The sequence below is a fragment of the Amblyomma mixtum genome, chromosome 8 (genome assembly GCF_055824585.1).
Source record: "Amblyomma mixtum isolate Tamu chromosome 8, ASM5582458v1, whole genome shotgun sequence".
NCBI classification, from domain to species: domain Eukaryota; kingdom Metazoa; phylum Arthropoda; class Arachnida; order Ixodida; family Ixodidae; genus Amblyomma; species Amblyomma mixtum.
In genome coordinates this window covers 105,040,617-105,051,914 of record NC_143019.1, presented here as the reverse complement: position 1 = coordinate 105,051,914, position 11,298 = coordinate 105,040,617, and the positions used below count along the sequence as shown (strand labels likewise).

General features: G+C 43.6%; 1 protein-coding gene across 1 annotated transcript in view; it reads right to left on the bottom strand.

Annotated features, from left to right (window-relative positions):
* Positions 1-2,591: 2,591 nt before the first annotated feature.
* Positions 2,592-11,298, bottom strand: part of LOC149333768 (uncharacterized) — a 135,424-nt gene continuing 126,717 nt past the window's right edge. Inside the window, exon 3 of the transcript XR_016285323.1 lies at positions 2,592-3,102. The gene's annotated coding sequence lies outside the window, so the exon portion shown is untranslated. The remainder of the gene's footprint in view (positions 3,103-11,298) is intronic.

Sequence of the window (11,298 nt, the reverse complement as noted above, 5' to 3'; positions counted from 1 at the left end):
GCTGCGGTTTATCGCTTTTTTAAATCCTTGGTTTAAGTTACGTGAAACGGATGCTTTGTGATTCTATTACATGCGTATTTCTTGATTACGCATCATTTAGCACTAGACGAGCCTAAAAGCTATTGTTTTAACCAGACAATTGTATTCTATAGTGTGTACTTCTGTCCTGCTTTTGTTGTAGCTTATGTTTATTTCCATCACCTTATATGTCAAAGCCACTGCTATATAATGGTTTTCCGGGCCCAGTCAAGCTGCGAAAGCAGCTTTTTGCCTGGAAATCCTTCCAGTTGTTCTGGGGGAAATAAATAAAATTCAATTCAATCTTAAGCCCTAACTGCAACGACACTGCCTGGGTGCACGCGCTCAGCGTCGGTGCTCTTGGCGTACGCCGGAACCGGTTTGCGCATGCGCACTGTTGGAGACGCCAACGAACCTAGGCGAGGCGCCGAGATCTTTCACAGCTATATATATCTGTGCCAGCGCTCGCGCAAGCGCCGGAAGCTGCTCACCGTCACATCTCTCATTGGCGTACTTGAGGCAGACATACACCAATGGGACGACGCGGTTCTCGGGATATCCGGTGCGGATTTTGGCGCGCTCTTCACTTGCTGTTTACATTTTTGCTTGGTGCCGAGGCTGTTCGCGCCATGTCGTAAAACAAAATAATCAACGAAAGTTTGATCGCCGCAGTGTAAAGGCGGCCGTCGCTCTGGCAGGCGAGCCATAAAAGCCACAAAAACAAGCTTTAAAGGCAGGTTTGTCGCTGGAAGCGGCAGCGGAGGTTCTGCCAAGCCTACCAAGCAAAGGTAAGCTGATATCTTGCTTGTGACGAGCACTGATTAAGTGAAATGTGCTCAAAAACGCTTGTTTCAATCGTGCAGAGGGTTCCGATCTAGCGCAAAAGCGGTGGAAATCGCTGCGGGACAAATTTCGCCGGATATATCAAGCGGCGATGGACGCGAAGAAAAGTGGCGCCGGGGCCGAAGAAGTGGCTGACAACGATGTGGCGTGGCAACATTTTGAATTGCTGCACTTCGTGAAGGACACCATGCACGGTAGAAGGTGTGTTCACTGATAATTTTGGTTTCCATAACGAGCTATTCTAGAAAGCGATGCATATAGTGTGTAGTGTATTGTTGTGCCATTATGACGATTGAAGCTTGCATGAAGTGAGCACGGTCCAACGAGAGGCACTTGCATGCAATTCGTGCAAACACGGCTGCAAGCATCTCAGAACGCTCAAGCTGTTGTCTGCAGCATAAAATATTGGAGCGAAGTTAGGGAAGGTCGACCCCTCAGTATGCTTGGGCTTTCTCGGCGGGGGCTGTGTGCACTGGCAAAGGGGGAGGGGGGGGGGGGTGCCGCAGAAAGAAAGCGATACAGAGTCACTACGAAAAAGAATGCAGTGCGAATTGAGCAGAGTAGAGAAAGGAAAGAGGACGAACGGGTACAGCGGCGATGACCACGGCCGCCGTGGCTGGCTCGCCGGTCGAAGGCTATCTTGCTGCTGATATCACGTGCATTCACGAAGTTTTGCCGCTCAAATGATATCGACCTTTAGCCATTGCTTCGGTGTTGTTGCACGCCGCTTCGTTTTTTTTTCAGAGCCCTCGACTTATATAACTGGCTTGAAAAACTTTTGATCGCGTTATAAGCGTGAATTTTTGTACATTATCGCGAGTTCTAAAACTACGCTCCGCGCAATATTCTTGGCGGCATTTTACTTTTATAAATCCGGTGCTTCTATCACAATACTCTTTTTTTTGTTTCTTGTGAGCTTCGAAAACATTTTTGCGCCCTAAGCAACTTCAATGTATGTCGTATGGAAGTGCTGATAATGGCTACAAACAAAAATGTGGTCAACACTCATATGAAAAGTACAAATCTTTGCTTCCCACGAGTTGAAGAGTTTGGTGTGAAGGATTTTCTAGAAGTGTATACATCCGCAGCAAGTCCCATGTTTAGTCAGTGATAGTAGTGGATTTTGGGTAGAACTGCCATCCTGCACAAATCTGAGCGAATTTGAGGACAACGCAGTGAGCTTTGTAAATAAAAATAATAGAGGACTGCATGCTGTTTTGCAAAGATGAAAATCAAGGGTATTCAGTGACTCTCAAGGCCTTTGATATTTTTGCACGGACTTGTGAACTCAATGGCCCAACAAAGCGACATTTCCTACACATCAAAAAATGTACCTTTTATTGCAAAAGAAACTCTTACCTGTGAAAAGGCTCAAGCAAGGTTGTTTTTTGGTCTAGGCTTCCTTTCAAGCTCATCTGTGATGCTGATGGAGTCCTGGGCCTTTTCTCAGCAATCATCCTCATACTTTTGGACATTATTTTACCCCCAAGACAATAGTTTTGTATTAATGTCTTGAATAAAAAATGATTGATTGATGTCAGGCCATGACTAACTGCTCTTTTAGTGCCTGCTGAAGGATTCCACTCAGTAAAGGCTGCTCTAAGCTTCTATTTTCCTCCTACTACGTTCAGTACCTTCACCGAGAAATGCTTGTAAGACATCTGCTGTACTACACTTCCACAGCAACTTCCCAATTCACACTGAATGCATGCTTCACGATTTCTGTCCATGGCTGAAAGCTGTGACATTGAGATTGGGAGAGAGCACAGTGGGCCAGGGAACAAATGCAAGTTATTTATTTACAATACCTGCAGGGCCCGAAGGCATTACTGCAGGATGGAAAGAATACATATTGTTTGTTTAGGCCTACATAACGAAAGGAAGGCAAAGTAAATGTAACGGCATAACGGTGAAAAAAACAAAAGTAGGAATTGAACAAGCAAACTAATGGGCAGCAACAACAACAGAAATGGCACTGCGCAAGCTGCTATATATCCGACAACAGAGCCCGAAGCAGCGAGTCACGCCAGGATTCAGTAATTTTCTGTGATAACAATATTAGAGTTACTGATGGTGAGAGCAAGATTGGATAGTCCATGACGACATTGAGTAGTCTGGTCGTGGTCGGACCATGGCTGTCCAGGCATGGGCAAGATCATTCTTGTTTCCGTTGCTCTGGAATCCACAACGCATCCTGGACCACGAAGGGGGACCTGTGGCAGCAGTGGAAGCGATGAAAACCTGTGAAAAAAGCAGCATTCGTTTTAGCATTGTTGCAGCATTGCAGTCACTTCGCCCACTCTTGCTGCAGAGAACTTTATGTGCTATATACCGTATTTACACTTGTAACGTTCACTTCTTTTTTAAAAATAAGCCCAGAAATTTGAGGGGTGTGTTCATTTTGGTATATGGTTGCTGTTCTAATATATGCAGGACTTTAACTATAAGTCACCAAAAACAGGCCAGCCAGCGTCAAGTTGTGTGCTGGGGTCCAGCGGTGCATTTCGTCTCGTCACAGTGCTCTAGGACAGTGCAGTGCTCTAGGACAGCGCAGGAGCCAAGCAGTGCGTCCCAGGCCATCGGAGTGTCTGAGCCCTGTGAAGTGCTTGAGCTCAGCACTCATTGACAACGATGGACTTTCACAGTTCGAAGAATGGGTGCTAGATGATCCATGCTCACAGGAATCACCAGCTGATACATCTCCTGCTGCACATGAAGACTTGCCGGCAGCTGAGGCTCCACTGTCACAAACAGCGCTTGCGCAGGCCAAACGGCATAAAAGAAAGGCCTACCGGGCCAATGAGGCAATAGTAGCAAACCTGGGCAAGTTTACTGAGGCCCTTAATGGAAGCGAAAATTTTGACTATTATGAACATTTCGGATTATTATTAGGCAAAATGACGAAAACAGTACCAGAGGCCACTCGACCTGGGCTGCAGATAAAGCTGCTCCAAGAATTCCAGGAATACACTGCTAAATAAAGCTGTGGTGCCTTTTTTTTTCTTCCCAACACGGGTCATTTTTGTTGAATCATTTTCTTGGCTGTGTGCCTCACACACAGAATATGACACTCAAAATTACAGATAACTTCACCCCTGGGAAAAGTCAGTTATCTTTACTGCATGTAGCACAAAAAAACAGTGGGCATCCTGAGTCCAGAACATTATGAATGAAGAGGCGTTAGCTTATTCGACGATCCCCCCCATGGTCTTGCAGGCACTCCATGTTGACACAGAGCAGCTGGCCATGTGAGCAATGTGATAAAGGTGCACACATAGATTCAAGGCCGTGAAGATCACTGCTGTCCTTAGCTGGTCACCTATCCCATGCCTTTTTGCATACAACATTAATTTCCTCCTTTTCCATAACAGATTCTGCATATGCACAAAGGTTACTTTCCACAAGAGGAACCATGTTGGTTAGCAGTCATCTTCCCCATCTGTTTTGTATGGAGAATGTGCTTCTCCTCTTTAACCATGCAGACAATCAAACTTCAGCAGTTTTGAGCTTTTCTGCCCTCCTCACAAAATTGGTGCAATGTTGATGTCTTCGTCCTGCTTGGTTTCATGCCAGTTTAGTACAGTAGAGCCCACAAAATATTACAGTGCCAAGGAAATGTTACTGCTATAACCAGTAATTGTTATAAATGGATTTTCAGAAAAAAGACAAAATGACGATTCAAACATTTCAATCTCCCAGGAAGTTGTTCCCTAGTTCTGGGAAAAGCCACATGCTGGCAGCTTTGCTTGCCACACATAAAGCGGACAGACATCTGTTTCAAAATTATCTTGCTGCTCTGTGTTCAAGTAGAAAGGACGGGGGAATCTGAGGGCTCTTGTTTTCTCTTTGTATCATTAGGTGCAGCCAATTCAATTCAGAGGGTGGAGGGGCCCCACACGAAGTGAAATGCACCAATGTGCGGTCTGCCCTGGATACTCGTGGTTTTGTTAGAATATAGCACTTTTTATCCTGGCTCACAGTAGCCAAACTGTTAAAACCATTACCATGGCATGAAAACTTTGTAGTAAACGGATGCCAACCCTTTCTTCAGTTCAGCATTCCAGTAGTTACTTATCAATGCTAGCGCAACTAGCAGATTTAACATTTTTGAGAAAAATTACCTCCCGAAAAATGAACCAGTTTTCGTACTTTAAATAGTTAGGTAAGCTGAATAAAACATGCCCAATTAGAAAAAAATGATTGTAGCCCTAGCTGCTGATAAAAAGATAAAAAAAGTTTTTCAGTGTGGCTGAGACAGCTTGCGTTGGCTGCTGCACAAGGTACAAATTGAAAGTAAGAATAGTAATGAAATAACGATGCGAATCCTGACCAAAGTGACTGGCATTTGAAACCAACTGCATACAGTTGAGTCAGAAACCTGATGGGTGTGCATTCAGATTTGTCCTTACTACTTCCAATAATTTTTTCTTCTTTTTAGGTAGGATAATGTTACCGTCGAGTGAACACGAAAACACACACAAAAACACAGGCAGCGCTTGCCATTCCTCCAATTTGTAGTCACGACACCACTTTTGTGCATCCGCTTCAACGTCCAATGTTTTCACAGATGTTCCTGCTGCTGTTGCTGCACCAGCTGCTGTCCGTCCCGCTGCCCGTACCGGGCGATCTGTGCTTCGACGGTTGGCACTCCGACATCACATCCTGCACTGAAGCGTCATCAAGCAATTGCAGCTTTTCAACCGGCCACCCACCGCCAATTTTGGACTAGTCCTGGCTTGTCGTCAGGCAACTGGCGACGGCATCAGCTGACCACCCTCTTCAAAGCGCAGTCTTCCCGCGGACACCTTGAGCCAAGACACCACTTTTGTGCATCCGCTTCAATGTCCAATGTTTTCACAGGTTAGTTATTTGAAAACCAACTGTTATCGCGACAATAACGTTTGCCCTGTGATGGTGCCGTGGCCTCCCACTGTACCAAATTGTCTGAAGCGAACTCGTGCGCACTTGTATCTTTGGCGCCTGCTCTTGCTCGGCGGCGACGTAGAAGCTAATCCTGGGCCGCCGATGACGAAGGCCCAGGAAGAAAAGCTGGATTCCGTCTTTGATGCCGTTCAACGTCTTGAGACCAATAACACCAGTATTCTTGAGGCTGTAAATAAGGTTCTTCTCATTCATATCAGCTTAAAAACTGATATAGATCAACTGAGCAAACGCGTTCATGATCTTGAAGCAAAGGTTGTGTCTCTTTCTTCGCAGCAGCCTCCAAGCGACGGTAACGGTAATTTGTCCAAATTGGAGCAAAAAATTGATTATCTTGAAAACAATTCCCGGCGGTCTAATTTGCTATTCTATGGCATCAAGGGTACTGATAAATCTGAATCTTGGGAAACTTCTGAACAGCTCGTGACTGATTTCTGCAGTCGTGAACTCGAAATCACTGTTGGTTAAATTCAGCGTGCTCATTGCCTAGGGCGTCATTCCTCAGATAAGACGCGGCCCATCATCGCTAAATTTAACAGCAGTAAAGAAATTGAAAACGTTCTCAGAAAATGGGCACAAGTCAAAAGATTCGGGCTTTAGTGTTTCTCGTGATTATTCTGCTGCCGTTCGCGAAAAGCGCAGGAACTTCTTGAATTTTTGTAAAGAAGTAAAGAAAGAGGGGGACAAAACTAAGCTTGTGTTTGACAAACTTCACATCAATAAAGATGTATATCAGTGGGATCACAACACCAGCTGTGCAGTTTGTATCTCCCGTTCCACAAGTACATGAAGTCGTTTAAGCGGTCCTTCAACTCCCCTTCTTTCATCTTCGTTTCCACCCTGTTCCGAGCATTCAGTTAAGTTCACTTTTCTTTACACTAACATCAGAAGCGTTGTTCCTAAAGCCGCTGCTCTTTCTTCCTTCATTGACTCTAATTCTGCCTCGATTGTTGCCTTAACGGAAACATGGTTGCACGATGCTATTCCAGACAGAAGTGGTCTGCTGAGTGAATCCTGCTTTAATATTTTTCGTTGCGATAGGAAGTTCCGGAGAGGAGGCGGTGTCCTCATTGCAGTTAAGAAGGAAATTGTAGCTATACCTGTAATAGTCACCTCTTTCATTGAATGTGTGTTTGTTTTTTTAAATGCGGCATTGCTAACCTTATAATTGGAGTGTTTTACCGTCCTCCTGACATGTGTGACGGTTTTGCTGAGGAATTGCATCGCCTATTAGGTGAAGTGTGTGCTCGTTTCCCGAATTCTACTTTGCTCATTCTCGGTGACTTTAATTTTCCTAACATCAGGTGGGATATGTTGTCTGCCCCTCCTAGTGACAAAGAAGCCCATGCCTTCATACAGACGTGTCTCGACTTTTCGGTATGTCAAATTATCTCTCAACCTACTCGGTCATCGGTGCATTCCTCAAACATTCTGGAGCTCTTCCTAGCCAGTGACCCAAATATTTGTTCAGATGTCATTCATCATGAAGGCCTTTCCGATCACGACATTATCACCGGGCACATAAACTATCGTTCAGCGAAAGGAAAACTGTTCCAAAAAAGATAAGATGCTACAACAGGGCTAACTTTCACAAAATGAACTCCGAATTAACCACCTTCTCAGTGCAATACCTTTCTGATTGGTCCTCTCATTCTGTTGAGGAGAACTGGATGTTGTTCAAAACTACACTGACTAACCTCATCATACGTGCATTCCTCTTATATCGATAAAGTGCTACCCAAGTGTACCCTGGTTTGATCTCAGGCTTCGTAGAGCTAATAATAAGAAAAAACGTCTGTACAGACAAGCCAAAGCGCATCGAACTACTATTATTACTACTACTACGAACTACTAGTATTACTAAAAAAAAACCCGCAGGGAATTCTTCAGCAATGTTTTGCCAACAATCATCACCAATAACCCACGAAGATTCTGGCGCGTTATTAATCCCCGCAGCTCTGATGACATTATCCTTACTGACTAGAATAACACTCCAATTCCTGCATCCGAATGTGCTCAGATGTTTCTTTCAGCATTCTCATCCGTATTTACTTTAGAAGACATCGCTACAGCTCCCAGCCTAGATCAATTTCTTGAGGTTTCTATGCCCCAAATAGTTATTAATGACGAAGGAATTAAATCCCTCCTGAATAATGTTAAACTAACTTCTAGCTCTGATCCTCTGGGCTTTAACAACAAGATTCTTAAAAACATTTCTTAGAGCATTTATCCAGTATTGTCATCACTCTTTTCTCAGTCATTATCATCTGGATCGATTCCTAGCGATTAGCGTGTAGCTAAAGTAATACCCATATTCAAATCTGGTGACCACCCTAATCCTCTCAACTATCATCCAATATCCTTAACTAGCTCCATATCTAAGCTAATGGAACATGTTGTTTACACTAATATTATCAGCTATCTTGAGCACCACAACATCATATTCAAATACCAGCATGGATTTCGAAGGGGTTTCTCATGTGACACTAGACTTTCCGGCTTCACTCACGACCTCTTTTCATCAGTGGACGCAGGCAAACAAGTCGATGCGCTATTCCTTGACTTCTCTAAAGCATTTGACCAGGTCCCCCATCACAGACTTTTGCTCAAACTAACCCACTTTGTCATTCATTCCGATGTTATTGCCTGGGTTAAAGCTTTTCTTGCATGTCGATCTCAGTTCATTTCTGTCAATAATCATCTTTCGTCCTCCTCACCCGTTTCGTCCGGTGTTCCCCAGGGAAGCGATTTGGGACCTTTACTTTTTCTAATCTACATAAATGACTTACCCGCCTGCGAATCATCCAAAATCAGATTATTCGCTGGTGACTGTGTTATATACCGTAGCATTTCTAACGACTCTGACCGCCAATCTTTGCAAACTGATTTAGATTCCATTAGTAACTGGTGTTCTTCTTGGTTAATGACCCTTAATTCCTCTAAAACTAAACTTGTCTCTTTCACTTGCAAGTCTTGCCGCATCCCGACATCTTACACTCTCCTTAATAACCCGGTTAAACTTTCTACTTCCTACAAGTATCTGGGACTACACCTTCAGTCTAATTTAACATGGAATTACCATCTTAGCCATATTCTTGCAGCTGCTAACCGCTCTCTGGGTCTTCTAAAACGTAACCTTAAACAAGCGCCTTTTCACCTAAAAAAACTAGCATACGTTACCTTAATACAGCCTAAAATAGAATATGCGTCGGCCATCTGCGACCCGGATCAAGCATACCTTATAGATGACTTGGAATCTTTGCAAAACCGTGCCGTTAGATTCATCTTTTCTGATTATTCTCGTCATACTAGCGTCACCGCACTAAAGGCTCGCGCCGAACTTGTTACGTTATCACATCGCCGCAAACTATCACGCTTGACCCTTTTCCATAAACTTCACCATCATGTCCTGCTCCATAACGATTTTTTTCAATCACCTGAATCTTTTTTTCCACGTCGCGACCACCCGCTGAAAGTTAAACGCATATCATGCCACACTTCTGCTTTTGCTAACTCTTTCGTACCGCATACTATAGTCGACTGGAATAATCTACCATCACACATCCCTTCTGAAACGGATCTTAACAAGTTTCAAGACCTTCTAACCCAAATGTCTGTTTAGCTTTACTAATTGATTGTACCACTTGCTGCATTCAGCTATTATTTTGTTTTGTTCCTGCGGTTGTTATGCCTCTAAAACACTATCTGTTCTTTTTTCGTGTAAATTACAATGTATACTACCGGTTTTTGTTTGTTTCTTGTTTTGTTTTCTACATGTGCTTTCTGTATTTATGTATAGCACCTTGGTGCTTGCTCATTCTTATTTTGCGTTGTGTGTCATTGCTCCCCACTATGTCATACCCTCTATTGAGGGCCTTTAGTGGTTTATTGAATAAATAAATAAATAAAAGCAATTTCCAACTTTAAATGCAGTAAGGCAACACGAAATATCGAATGACTGAAAAATGTGGAATTCTTAAATTATATCTCAATTACATTCCCAGGACGTGTAATATCTACTAGGTGTCTAGGTTAAGGCAGATATAATATCGTGGGCACATCTCCAGCTTTTCCACGAAGGTTGGTAAATAAGAGGTTTCAGAGATTATGCCTCGGTATGTAGACGTTTAGGCTTAATCTGGACATCTCCAAGTGGTTTGTGGTTTGCTGAGTCATAACAGTTACATATTTAATGAACATCGAACCTCCGCCAAATCCCTTCATTAACGTGGCTGCCGTGTATACGCGAGCATGAAGCTTGCCGGGGTTTAAGGCGCTCATCTATCGAGCTGGAGTACCCGGGTTCGAACCAGACCGCAGCGGCCGTGTTTCGATGGAGGCAGAATACAAAAGGCACCTGTGTGCTGTGCGATGTTAGTTCACGTTAAAAATCCCCAGGTGGTCAAAATTAGAGACCTCCACTACAGCACCTCTTCCTCCGACTCCCGCCTTCCTCCCTTCCCTTACTGCGCGGTTCAGGTATGCACCGAAATATGTGAGACAGATACTGTGCAATTTCCTTTTCTCAAAAACCAATTTTAAGCTTGCTGAGGGAACAGCACACGCATTAGTTGCTAAAACACAATTCCTTTTGTTTTATGCGAGCTCCCAATGCTGGGCAGTGGGGGCCTTTCCGCATGATGTCGTCTTTCAGCTAAAGTTCGCATCTCCAGCCGCCGGTGCATTGCCTCTTTTCTCGCCATTGTTGGCACCAAAGGCCGTGTGACTCGCAGCCTATACCATACCTCTACTTTCCAAAGTCCATTCCTTTAAACCAGCCTGTTTATTAAGGCGAAAGCCTTCAATGGCTCATACTTGCGGCCAAGGTCACGTCCGGTGTAACGCTGTCTTCCACGAATAACGGAGCAACTAATCAGGATAGAAGAAAACGAATGGTAGCTTTAGATAGAGGGAACAAAATGTAACCCCGACGCAAAGTTTGATGACTAGATTGTGTTACTGTGTTGGGTTTAATAGCGCAAAGCGGCAAAGGCTATCATGCGCCAAGCTCAGGGTAGAAAAAACTTTTATATAGGAAGTTGTACAAAAGTGTAAATCAAGAGTGGTGTAATGGGCCTAAAAAGTTATTTCATGCAACCTAGTAAAAATATAAGAAAAAATTTTACAAGTGAGTTAGTTAGTTATATTGATTTTAATGGCGCAAAAGCAACTGAGGCTATGATGCGCCAAACACAAGGTTAGAGTTTTTGTTAAAGGTGAAGCTTTCTATACTTAGAGTTTGTTTAAAATGCTTGCTTCCTTGAGAAACCTAAAAATACATGAGATGTCAACCAGTGCTCGATCACCTAAAAGTAACATGGGGTGTAATGGGATGGTTTCCCTGTAAAATGTTGTAAAATATTTCTTTCTTAGTTCTTCTAGCTTTATACATGAAATTAAAATGTGGTTCACTGTGAGTTCAGCACCACACATGTCACAGAGAGGTTTGTTTTGTTTGGTTAGCAGAAAGTTGTGCGTGAGGTGGGTGTGTCCAAT